Genomic DNA, 14,756 nt, shown 5'->3' with positions numbered 1-14,756 from the left:
ATTATTATTAAATTTTGTTTATATACAAATATGCTATGTGTAATTAGTCTATTAAAGAATACATATTTATTATTTTATTAAATTGTATATAGATTTTCTGTGAAATATTCACTAATTCATTTAATTTAAGTTAAATTTAATATTATAAAAAAAAAACAACAAATTTTAATTTACTGTTTTAATAAAAATTTACTTATGAAATTTTAATGCATTTATTTGTTGGGAATGTCAAAGAATTTGTTATTTTTATTTTAAATTCATGTTCAATTGAAATTTTTATAATGAAATTAATTAAATTTTTTAATGAACTTATTTAAATTTTTTCCGTAAATAAATGTATATGAAAATAAATAAAGGATTTTTATTGAATTTAACAATTTGTATTAAAAATATTGAAAAAAAGTCAAAAAGTAAACATTATGTGTAAATTAAAGTGTAAAAAATTCAGACAAAAAAGCAAACAGTAAGTTAAAAGTCAAATTGAAAACATGAACATTTAACATTCATATATTTTTTTTTTTTAATATACATATATGAGTATATATATATATATATATATTTTAAAAATCAATAATTTATACATAAAACTTACATTATAATAGTAATATATAAGTATATTTGTATGTAGCTCGTATAAATTAATAGGCAAAAATGAAAAAGGATAATAAAATAAATATTAAAAGTTAAAATTTTCAATATGAAGAATGTCCTTTTTGCAATAATAATTTAATTCATTTCGTAAACAATACATGAAAACTTGTATATATATGAATATAGTAGGTATTATTCTTTTAAGGTGATCTTTTTTGCTGTAATATGAAAAAAAACGGCTTAAAAGTGGGAATATATAAAAAAAAAAAATTGTATATTTAATCTGTTATTTAATCTGTTTATTTGTATGTTGATTTATTGTATAGTTTATATAACATGCCCCCGATTTTGTTGTTAAATGTAATTATATAATATTTTAAAAATATAATATATATTATTGAAGCTGAGTTGATAGAGCGCCCGCCTAGAAATTGGTAGGTCACTGGTTCGAGTTCAGTTCGAGGAGAAAAATTTTTCTTTTTAATTTTTCTGCCTTTAATTAATTCCTTTGATTACGTTATCAATCTGTTCTGCAGTTTTATGAAGAAATTTCCATTAAGTTAATGTTATTAGGCATATTACTTATTATTTAAACAACTACAGTCCTACAGTCGAACATATTTACAATCTTTTCCTTTCCGATCCATACAATGTTTTGGTAGAAATTGATCAAAAAATTATCTCAGAAATTATTTGCCACTTTATGCGAAACACCCTGTATATTTATTCGAAATGGAATTAGAGAAAAATCATAAAATTTTAAATCTCAAACAGTGCCTTAGTTATTAAATTAGTTGATAGTCAAATTTTGATTATCAAAATGCGATTATTTTATAAAATTAATAACATTTAAGTAGAAAATTAAAAAATTAAAATTATATGAGATTTTCGCTATATATGGTAACATTTATTTTAATTAATTTTCAATCGTAAACTTATTTCATATTTTTAAGAAGAACAAAATAAGATCTTCATTCTCGTTGGTAAAATATTTTGTTTTTGCCTTTTATATAGCTTTATCCGAGAATCATTTTAATTTTTATTTAATTTCATTTTATTAAAATTAAAAATTATTAAATTAATAATTAATTTGTATACCTGCATATATATAGAATATATATAGAATATAATGTATTCTATATATATCTATATATATGCATATATCTATATATATGTATTCTATATATCTATATATATGTTTTTTATTCTATATATATAGAATAAAAAACAAAGTCTAAAACGATTTAAATTTCAAGATTTTTAATTAAAATTGATTAACCAACACACAATTAAATATTAAATTACGAGTACAAATGTTATTTTATTAAAAAAAAATTTTTTTTTTCTCAGTGTCTATATAATAATAATTATTAGGAATAAAATAAAAGTTTTTTAATGATTATATTTTAACTAAGTATATACGTATATATTATATATATACAGTTGCTAAATTTGTCCCAAACTAATTATATATAGAAATTAAATTTCAAAATATTTAAGGTGGTTTCTAGATTTTATAATATATACATAAGTGTATAGACAATATACTTGTATATATATAGATTATATATATTTAAAAAAATATTCTATTACAGTTTGATTCAATTTCTGACCCAATCATTTAATTTAGACATTATAATTTTACATGATATATAACATATATATATATATATATATATATATATATATATATATATATATATATATATATATATTGAGATCTTTAATATACACTATCATCTTATATATTGATACAGAGTGCTATATATTATAATTGTAGCTGAAATATAAATAAGTTTTCTTAAACAAATATAACTTTGAAAATCAACTAGGCGGCAAGACGTTGAAAATAATAATCAATATTTCGATACGAAAAATTAATGCGGAGGAAATTTTCTTCAAATATCTAAACTTAATACATGCAATGGTCTTATAATCGGACAAAAAATGCTCTACAAATCCATCTTATTGTACTCTCGAAATAGACTGTGAAATGAAATTTTTTACTATAACCATTGTTGATTATTGAGCGACAATGCTACATGACCACACCACCAGGTAATTTCAAATCTTGATAAGCTCTTATAATTTTTTCTTCTGAGATTGGAAGAGCTTTGATATGACTTTTTGAAGTGAGTTTTTTTATGGGGAGTACTATGCAAAATTCACCTTTCTCTCTCTCCGTTCAATGATTTTTTGACCTATCGTTTAATAAAATTGCTTGGACATTATCTTGAAACAACTTGTACACTTGTGTGTGAGTGTAAGTTTATTTTTGATACTGAGAAAATTTATCTTTTTCTCTTTTTGTCCCGTTTTTTTTTGTGTTTTACAATAATTTATTTATTTTTTTTTTCTCTTACTTAAAAACAGAAAAACTGCAAAGATGAAGGATGAAGTATAAGAAAAGAAAAAGAAAAATAGAAAGTAAAAAAAAAAATTAAAAAAAAAAAAAAGCAGAGCAAACTCTGAAATTTAATACTAATTGTCTTTTGTTTGAAACAATCTTGAAAGATTTTATTTTCTTTTCCCCTGCTTTTATGCTACTCTTTTTTTGTTTTTATTTTTATATAAGTATATTTTTCTTTACCTTATGTCTTATTAACCTTTGTAAAATATAGAAAATAACATCATTAACATCATCTCTACCAAAATCATCACAATCATCATTATCATTATCATCATCATCATTATTATCAATAACAATAGAATCATCAGATTCAGAAAAAAAATCATTTTGTTATCAATATCATTGAGGTGATGATGAATAATATAAGAAGAATAATGTCAGGTGAAAAGAAGATTTTGATGAAGATACAGTGACTATGAATTCAGATACATGCTTGCAGTATACGTATTAGAGGTTATACAGTACAATGAAGATGAAAACCTACAGAAGGTTTTAAGATTTCTTATATAGCAATTTACCTTTTCAAAGGATAATGTGGGGGTTTTGTTTTTTTTTTTCGTTCTGTGATAAAGTGAATGGAAGGAAAATCTCAGAAATTTTTCTTATATAAAAAAAAAAATTGTTTTTTTTTTTTTTCTTCGGTTTTCTTTTAATACATTTTTTTTTTTGTTTTTTTTTTAGTATTGGGTTTCTAGGTTCTCAAGTGTTGATTTACGCATGAAAAGAGCTTTAGAATTAATGAACGAAAATGATTTTAATGATTTTAGATTTTTTCGTATTTTTTTTTTTCAATTTTATGTTATAGAGTACTGAAATAAAGAAACGAATATGAGAATCAATGAAGTAAAGTTAAAGGAGGGATATTTGTATAACAAAACTAGAAAGAGAAAAAGAATAAAGAAAAAAATAGAAAATTTTAACGTTAATTAAATATTAAGCTCGAAAGGCAAATGATCCCATTTTTTTTTTTTTTTGTATTTCTCTTTTTTCTCTTTTTCTGAATTCTATTTGAAAGATGTGTTGATAATGTTAGGGGCTAGTTCGATAAATGTTAATATTCATTATATTTATTTTATTTATATATACACAATTTTGAAAAGTGTTACCATAATATATTAAATGAATGTATGTATGAGAATACACAATTGTTGAATCAGAGAATTCTTTTATATACAAAATTTTTAATTCTAAATTTCAATAAATTTGTTCGATTTGAGCTAAATCACCGTATATATATATATATATATATATATATATATATAAATAATTAAAGTAGAAAGTGTTTTTAAAATTTTTTTTTTAATTTCCAAATTATTTTAGCGATAATGATTTTTAAATTTTTAAATTTTCCAATACTCAGAACAATATTCGAGATTTGCTACTGCGGTGTATAACTCGATTGAAAATAATTACCTCTAATGTTCTTAATTACTATTATCAGTAAAATCAGTAAAATTAATGATACATAAGTACAAATTTTTTTATATTTCAAAAAAAATATTGCATATTTACAGGATGAATAATATTTAATTACTTTAATTTAACGAAGAGTAAAGTTTTATACAATTTTATACAATTAATATAGTTTTTAATAATTTTTTTAAATAAATTCAATTACTTCTTTTTCTTAAAATAAGAAATATCATATAAGAAAAAAGTGGTAACACTATTTCAGTATTCAAAACACACATACATACGAATTTTTAAGTATTATTTATTGTGTAAAATCTTCATGCTATACGTTTGTTGCTTGCTTTTTATTTTCATTCTATACTTTGATTTTTCTTCTTTTTTTGTTGAAATGGAGTCACTAAATTGTTAATGAGGTCAATTAATGTAACCTGTTGGGATAGAATGAAGTATACTGATTTCTGATATTTTTTTTATTTAATATAAAAGGACAAAACAAAAAACCCCAACAAAAATGAATAAAGGTGTTCCATAACATTTTTTTTTCTTACTTAAAAATCTATTAATATTTTTTTAACTATATATACTTTATGTAACTAAATACATATATTAAATTTTATATAATTTTATATAAAATAATTATAGGAAAAATTCTAGTAAATTAAGGGATAATAATTTGAAAATTGAATATTATTTTCTTAGGTAACTTCATTATTTTATAAATAAAGACAATATGGAGAAAAGAAAATATGTAATTTTTGGAAATTGGTTTACTTTAGAATTTTAAAAAAATTATTTTACGATGTAATTAAATAAATAAACGAATAAAAACGTTTCAGTCAGTATAAACCGACCGACTTATACCCTGCACCCTATCTAACAATCTGAGTTTAAAAATTTATTTTTGAAATATCTAGAATTAGCTTTCATTGTTGTATACCAAGTACTCGAACCTATCAAACTACTTCATATAGAAACTTCACGGATATATCGGATATATAATTGGACAAAAAACTGCCAAATTTCATGAATCTAATTTTATTATTTTTCCAAATAATTAAAATTTTCTTTGAGAATTGTATGGCAACTACCCGAACTAGTGCAGCTATTCCATTAAAATTTTCAGAACATATTATGTAAAATGTAATTAGACACACCTTTTCAAAATTTCTTATTTACTATTTTTATTAGTTTTTAAAATATTAAAAAAAAAATCTCTTTGAGTTGTATGACAGCTACTCGAACCGTTTGTCCGAATTGGTCCAATTACAAAAGAAACAAATTTTGAAAGTTTGTGGTCGATTGCATTATTTGGTTTTGAGTTATCGTGCGATCAGGCAGGCGGACACATCTAAACCAAAGCAGAATTTTACGCTGAGCAAGAATATATACATACATATGTTTATACCGGGGGCGACTCCTTCAAGTGGTTACAAACTCCACACTAAAGTGAATATAACGTTCACGAAGATACAGTGTATAAAAAGGTATTGAAAAAAGGGTAAAAGTAATGTCAAACGAATTGTCAAAATAAGTAAAAATATATGCAAATAAATAATAGCACTAGTGTTTCGGTCTAGTATATTTTAGTCTAGCAGAAAATATTGTGTGCCTGTATTTTATATATGAAACAACAAAAATATCTGCAAAAAATTTTCCAATGCTAGACTAATATGTACATATATAATTATGTGGAGAACCTTCATATTATTCCTTTATAAGTAGATAACTGTTTAGATATTTTTTTCCCCAACAAATTTTGTTCGTTTACATATAAATACTTGTTAGTTCCTCATTAAAAAATCAATTTGCTATAGCTATAAAGAAATTGAACATTTTTTGACATATGTCAATTGTCAATTAATGGAAACCATTTTAGATACAAAAAATGGCGGAAAAAAAGAAAATTTAACTTCAAAACTTCAAAATGTTTCGATTTCAAATTTAAATAATTATTAATAGAATTTTTCATTAATAATTTGGATATTTATACGATATATAACAGTAATATATTTAATAATTTTTATATACGATATTCAATATTAAATGTAAATACGGTCTAATCGCAGTCAAAAATAGTTTTCATAAGAATGTTTAAAAAAAAACAAAAATTCTATGTATTTTACAGTTTTAATTGAATTAAACAAATTATATGTTTACATTTATCGTTTTTTTTTTAATTTTGGTTTTTGTATGTACATGCGTATATGAATTGGGAGAAAACCGGCAATAAAGTTTTATTATATGAAAAACAATTAAAAATTAATATTATGATAATAAATTTTTTTTTATTTTTTTTTTTGTCTTTCATTTTAAAATTAATAAAATTAAAATTAAATTATTTTATTCACATTTGGTATAAAACATTTGCGTGTTATCGTTTTTTTTTTTTTTGGTTTGTGAATGTTTTCAAATTTTTCATTTTTTTACGAAAAAAAAAATCCCTTTCATACAATATAATATATTCATGTGCGCCCGTAATTATGCAAATATAAAAAATGTAATTATATTGATTAAAATTATGTTAAGTGCACATACATTTAATTTAACATATACACGTTGATATATGTATGTAAATTTTTAAAGCTACGTAGCCGTGAGTGTATAATAATGTCAAATGCAATAAAAAATGTTTATATATATTTTGTTATTAATAAGTATATATGAACGAATACATATATACATGGATAAGTATTTATTTATATGCAGCCTTGCCAAAAGTGAAGATTTATTTTCAAAATTAATGTTTTTAATGCTACTTTTAATGCTAATTTTTTAAATTTTTTCGATATTTTCCAAAGTTTTACCGAATACAAAAAAAAAATATTTTGACAAAAAAGTCAATTTAGTAGGCAATGCATAGTAATGCTACTTCCATGACGGAAAATTGTTAATATTCTCCGATGCAATTATGTCTATATTAATTGACTTGGCACAATAAGTAAATGCTGATAGACTTATGTCATTGTGTGCATATTCATATTATCATTGTGCATGTCACATGTAAATAAATATGCATATATTCATATGTCATTGTGCAAGTCATTAGTGTCTTGTAATATTTTGGGTTCCTAGAACTCGAAGGATACGTGAAGATTTTTTTTTTTTATCGAATCTTCAAAATGAAGATTTTATTTTAAAAAAATGGAGATATTTGGGTTAATTTATTTGGCAGTACTGCATACTCGTACATATACATATATATATGTATATGGTACATATACATATATATAAATTTTGTATTTATTATCATTACTTAACATATTTTTCATTTAATGTTAAACAAATTTTATGGTAATTTTCTTGTTTACTTCTTTTTTTTTTCTTTTACTCTTATTTTTATCGTTTAATATTTTTTTTCTCTTTGGTTTTTTTGTCCGCCACAATTTCCTCTCTTTCTGTTTTTTTTTTTTTTTTGAATTTTTATTTTGACATTATTCAAAATGTATACATATATTTACTATGTATACATATATTTACTATGTACGTGTGCATGTATGTATGTACATTTATGTTTTGAAGTTTTATAAAAAAAAAATTTACATTTTTATTATCATTGCCCTCACTTTAATACCTTGATGATTCTTAATGCAAAATATTAAAAAAAATATTATAGTACTCGTATATACATAATAAATAATAAAATATAAAAATAGAATTGACTTTGAGAAGTTCCAATGTCTAAGAAATTTTTGTCTATTGAAACAAAAAAAAATTGTATTAAGGTCTACAAAATTTTCCTAGACTTCAATTTTTTTGGATTATACAAGGAAATCATCACTAAAAAATGAAGGTTGATGATTTTGTGTTTTTTTTTAATCTTTGAAATTATTCAAAGTACCCCTTCTATATTATATGTATATATAGAATTTTGGGTGCGTATTATATAATATTTTAAGTGTTATTATTTATGTACATATATATAGATGGTATGTATATATTTTTTCATTTTTGCCTTAGGATAAAGACATCATTGAAAAGTGATTTTTATATTAAAATCAATTCAACTTAATTTTGTATATTAAGGGATATGGTATATATGTATGTATATGTGTTATATATGCATAGCAGAATATTAAAAAAGTTAATTTTTTTTTCATTGTACAGGGTGATATATTATGTTTTTGTATATAGCATATAGCTATTTAAATATTGGGTATGATGATTGTAATATTCTTGAATTATAATATTAATTTATAAATGAATTTCTGTTATATATTATAACAGATAACACTATCAAATACAGAATTAATTACAGTTTAGTTTAGAGTAAATCAAAGATATATTAATATATTCGAAAATTCTATAATGAGAAAATTTGAAGAGCTATAGGCATTATCTATTAATTGCCTAGTTGTGTTAAAATTCCATTAACTTGTTTGATTTAGAGAGTTTGCGAATAACCTGTATTATAACTGTTGTTTTTTAAATTGGACAGATGTTCGAAATTTTAGTATGAAAAAGCTTATTTCTATGTTTCATAATTAACAGAACTTGATCCGATTTTCACTCTTATTTTCGATTCCAAGTTTTAAAATTTTTATTTTGAATAAAATTTTTTGCTAGTGAAAACCCTTATAATTTGTATAACAAAAAAGAAAACATAAAATATACACAGAATAATGATGAATTTTCTTTGAAGGTCCTGAAGTTTTTTTTTTGCTTCAAAAAGGGGAGGAAAATTTTTTTTTTATCCAAACTTATTATATATGTACATTAATTTATGAGGTTATAAAATGAAAAAAAAAATTTAAACAGAAAATGTAAATAATTTTTATGTGAATTTTATCATTACAAAAAAAAAAAAAAAAAAACTGTTATAACTCAAAGGTGTGAAAATCTTATAATAAGGTTAAAGAAGTTGAAATGATTTTAGCTTCTTCAATCGGAGGTATCGAGATTTATTGAGCAAATATTTTCCTTTAAGAGTTTGTTGGGAAAAAAAAAAAAACAAAATGAGAAAGAAGAACCTTTAAGGATTTTGTTCACTTGAATTTTTTGAAAAAAAATTTGCTTTTTTTCTTCTTTTTTATTTCCTTCTCTCATTTTATGTATTTGCACTCATTTTAAATTTAATATAACAACATTATTAAGATATATAAATGATAAATTCTTATGTGATTATGGAATTTAATTTAAAAAGTATTTTAAGTGTTTTTTTCTCCTTTTTCGGGCGGAAAGCAATTAAATTTTTTTTAACCATTTTGTTCAAATTTTTTAATCGATTTATTTTTTTAAAGGTTATTAATCTATAAATTTTATTATGATTTTAATTAAAATATTAATTTTATATAAAAAATATTTATAAATTCTTTTCATATACATTATGTATGATATGCATTCTTGTTTATCATACAAAATGTTGCAAATGATAATAATTTTGTTTGAAGTAATTTAAAAGATTAATTGAGTTGCTTCGATTTCTCTAATTTATTCAACATTTTAATTTCGGATATTAAAGAATAATTTTATGATCCTTACATAAAAAAATTAATCTTAATTTACAATCTACAAGAAACATTCTTTCTAACATGTTTAATTTGATGGAATTGGAGTTACATCTTCAATACATCAAATTTTCATTGATGAACAAGCTAAAGCTTTCAATGCTCAATGTAAGGCAGTGATATCTAGTGATTTATATTTTTCAGCGATGTCTTGTGCAGCTAACACTGCAGCAGCGTAAGAAGATGCTTCATCACGATCAGCATTTCCTTTCATACCACTAGTAACTTGGAGCTATCGTTTCATGATCAGATAAATCAGATTAATGTACAATTGTGTCATTAAAACTACCAAAAATATGTGCAAGATAAAATAAATTTTAGCCATCATGTACTTGTAGTCCAAGCGAAACTTGAACTTATTCTTTTTGAATTTTATTCTTATGTGGTGTCATTATTTAATAATATTTTTTTTTAAGTCGACCAATAAAAATGACCGGAAAATTGGAAAGGAACTCCTAGGGGAAGCATAAGTCTAGTGCATGACATCATATACTATGTAATGTCCCAGTTTTAATTAGGTAGGTGACTATAGCCTGCCGTAACAAACATGAACTACAGATATTGCATAAATTGAAGTTGAATAATTTTTTATTTTAAAGTAATACAGTCAAAACTTTTGACATGAAAGTTTTGTAAATTTAATACATAAATTATTGAATATGAAAATTTTCGAAAAGAAAAATATTCTTCTTTTTACAAAAATGAGAGAAAGTAGAAGGGCGAGCCATATAAATTAAAATAAAAATTATTTATTGGAAGAAGAGTTTTCCGCACGTAATTTTTTGTGCCAAATCTTTGATATTTTTTCAAATTCGAATTTCCCGTTCATTTCTCAACAATCTTTAAGTAATTCGTAGAAAAACAGGAATAACTATAATTTGTCAAATTAGTTTTTTAGCCAAAATATACTTTTTTCCGAAATAATTGTAATATAATTTTATGCATTAACATAGAAGTGTTATGGCATTAACATTAACATAGAAGTGTTATGGCATTAAATGTTATAATAATAAAATTGTTTATTTAAATAAAAATTTTTAAATTGTTTTATTTAAATGGAATCTTTTTTTTTTGAATTTCTCTTTCGTGACTGGAAAAATGCAAAAGTACAAAACATAAATCACATTTTACTAATTATATATGTATATTGGTCATTTAATATATATACATATGTAGCTATATTGGTGCATAGTACAGGTGTTTTAATTTTCCATATTTAAAAAAAATTTTATTAAAATTTATTTATTTTAAATACAATTTAAATATTTATTTAATATTATATGCACTTAAATGAATTTATATCTTTTAATATTATGTATTCAATAAAATTTTATGTTTTTAGTAATTTATATAAGTACATATAAAATTTATATAAAAAAAGGGATTCATGTGCATATATATATATATATATATATATATATATATAAAATAATATATTTAAATATATATAAAATAATTTAATTAAAATTTAAGCAAATTTTCTAATAGAATTTTTATGTACAATAAAATTTATTTATTTAATATAAAAAATATCATATAATATTATTTAAATATTAATAAATAATTTTGTATAATATATAGAATTCTATAAATATAATTTAAATATGTAAAAACATAGAAATGTAATCAATTTAATAATATATTGAAAATAGAGACATTTTATTTTAAGTAATCATAAAATATTTAAGAAAATATGTAAGAAAAACTCAATATTCGTAAAAAAATATGCAAATATATAAGTTGTTATTGTTGCATACATTCTTTTATTTTATGTAAATAGAAATATTTTGTATATATATGTAAAAGTATGTTCAAATTTTATATATGCATGTAACATAAAAAACGTTTTTTCTCACGTTCCAAAAATATTGGCAATTAGAGTAGATTTTGTGCATTTTATTATTTTTTTTTTTTAACATAATATTGTGTTAGTAGATTCAGGGTGGGTCATATTAAACATACTGATTAATTTCTTTTTGCTTTTTAATTATTGATTTATTATATTTCTATGGTTTTTTCCGGATTTTAGACAGTAATTTGAGAGATTAATCTGATATATTCGAATAATGCGGATTTTTAATTTTTTAGTCCAAGAAATGCGTCATGTGCAATGTATAATACTACATATTTTTTTTTTGTGGGGAATATTTAAAGAACCAAGAATACGGAAATAAACTTAAATAAACATCACACACTACATCAAATTCGAAAAATAGCATAATAAATGAAATTAATCGGACTGTTTCGGCTGCACTTGTTCATGAAATTGTGCAAAGTATTTAAGAGGAGTGATATATATTGGAAATATCTGCAAAAATTTGATATTTTTCAAATTTTAATGCTTATTTTAAATATTCTTCATTTCTGTAGAAATTATACAAAACCTGTTCGATATCCCAAAATGATTATAATTTTTCAGTATAACAATTTGAAATTTTTAAAATATATTGAGTAAACATAATATAGAAAATTTACAAACTATAGTCTCTCCACAAATAGGTTTGACACGAATAATAGGACTTAAAATTTGGGGTTATCGGATTCTGTAAAATTTTTATAGAATCAAAATTATGCAGAGGTGAATTTAATAAAAAATCTTTTTAAAATTATAATTGTAGAATAAAATTTTCAGTGTAAGTTATGACCCACCCATTTATATAACAACTTATATACACATATGATTTATTAAATGTAATATAGAGTTGTAAATATTTATTATTATATATATACGATTATGTTAATTTAAAATCTATGTATATATTTATGTAATAAGTATGTATGGATAGATATCATTTATAATATTGAATTACAATGACAAGTTACCATTATCATGAATCATTAATGACATATCACATATCAAAATAATAATAATAAAAAAAATATATATGTATATGTATATGCTATAAAATAACTCTACGATATTTACGCATATATAATATTAAATTTGAATGTATATTTAATGTAAAAATAAATATAAATATATATTTATAATAGATATATATATATATATATATATATATATATAAATATCAAGGATAATAATAATATTAAATGTTATATTTATAAATTTATATTTTAATGCATATATGTATGTGTATACATAAATATAAATATACATTATGAGAATTAAAATGTTGTGTATGAGAGTAAAAACCCCAAAACGATTTCAAATATTTTGTTTTTTTTTTTTTTGAATTTTTTTTTTTTGAATACAATGTAAATGGATGATTGGTGTACTTTCTCAGCATTACAATTGATATCTTATGGAGAATATGAACAAGAAAATTACAATTACAACCCAAAATCCCAATAATAATATTAAATTTTTATGTATATGTATATATATATATATATATATTTCGTGTTTTTATGTTCTTTTTTTCATAATAAATTCTCCTGTACATGTGAAAAACCATTAGCTTTTTATTATTCTCTTTTTTTCCCCCTCTTTCTCTCTCTCTCCATCGTTATGCTATTTTCTCTTGGCTGTATTTCTTATATAACTTTTCTTTTCTTATTACTGTTTTTATTGTTACTTAATCAGTATATATATATATATACATAAAATACAAGAAAACAAAAAATGAGAAACAAGCAAATCATGACAAGTAAAAAGCCAATCTTCTAGATGAGAAAAGTACAAACAAAAAACAACAGTAAGAGAAAGCAAAAAAAAAAGAAAATTCAAATAAAAAAAAAAAATCAAAGTTAATACATTACACTTAAAAAAGGACATAATATTATTATATACATACATATATATACATACACATGTGTACACAGTATATACGATATATTTTAAGGATAACAAAAGGAACAGCACAATATAACAATAATAAAATATTAACACGTTCATTGAATCATCTCAGTTGTTACAAAAACACTTAAAACCAATCAGTATAGTACCACCCAATTATATACTACATATACACATAGATATATGTATGTATATGTTGTATGTATGTAATAAAAAGAAATAAATATAATTTTCAAAGAACCAACAACAAAAAATAAAAAAACAAAAAAAAACACTTAAAAACAAAAATATAAAAATAAAAAATCACCATTTTTTTCCTTATACTACTCTTCAGTTTCCATTCCTATCATTCCTCTTTAAAAATCAAAAAAATAAAAAATAAAGAAAAAGAAAGCTATTGTATAGGTATTGTAATACGGTTGTTTAAGTTCTCATGCTCATCAGAACAAAACAAACAATTCAAAATAAAAAAAAACAACAAAGAAAAAAAACCAAAAACACAATGAAATGGAAAGAAAATCTCCATCAAAACATCAAATAAACGAGTACAATATTTTCTCTCTTTTTTGTGTTTTCTTATTTTGTGTTATTAAAATCTACATCGTATGGTATGGCAAAACGTTTTTCTCTCTTTTTTGTTCTTGTAAGTAAAATAGGATGTTTAATAAGTTTTCGAATAGTAATTTGAATTTTAATACAAAAATTTTGGTTATAATTTTAATTGCAATAAGTTTATTAAAATAAATAATAGATGGCAATAATTAAATTTTATAATAATTGTAATTTGTGCTGTCATCTTAGAAATGAGAGAGAGAGAGAGTGTGATTTTCTTTAGTGAGAATATTGATTTTTATATTGACATAACTCTAGATTAAATCAAATTACGAGTATTTGAGTAGAGCTGATTTGTGTCAGAAACATTCCTATTAAATGTTTCAGTAAGCATTGTCAGAAATAAACATTAAAAAATTTTATTATGCTCATATATTAAGTTTTAACAATAGTTTCTGAATTTAAATACAATGTCTTTTCGGGGTAAAGGAATTTCTCTCCTACTACAAAAAAGTGAAATATCCAAATT

General features: G+C 21.7%; 1 pseudogene; it reads right to left on the bottom strand.

The window, feature by feature from the left end:
• Positions 1–9,946: 9,946 nt before the first annotated feature.
• On the bottom strand, positions 9,947–10,310 carry LOC129614204 (40S ribosomal protein S14a-like; annotated as a pseudogene).
• Positions 10,311–14,756: the final 4,446 nt, after the last annotated feature.

Source organism: Condylostylus longicornis, unplaced genomic scaffold (genome assembly GCF_029603195.1).
Source record: "Condylostylus longicornis isolate FDR11 unplaced genomic scaffold, ASM2960319v2 ptg000106l, whole genome shotgun sequence".
Taxonomy (NCBI): Eukaryota; Metazoa; Arthropoda; class Insecta; order Diptera; family Dolichopodidae; genus Condylostylus; species Condylostylus longicornis.
This window is presented reverse-complemented; position numbering and strand designations above follow the sequence as displayed.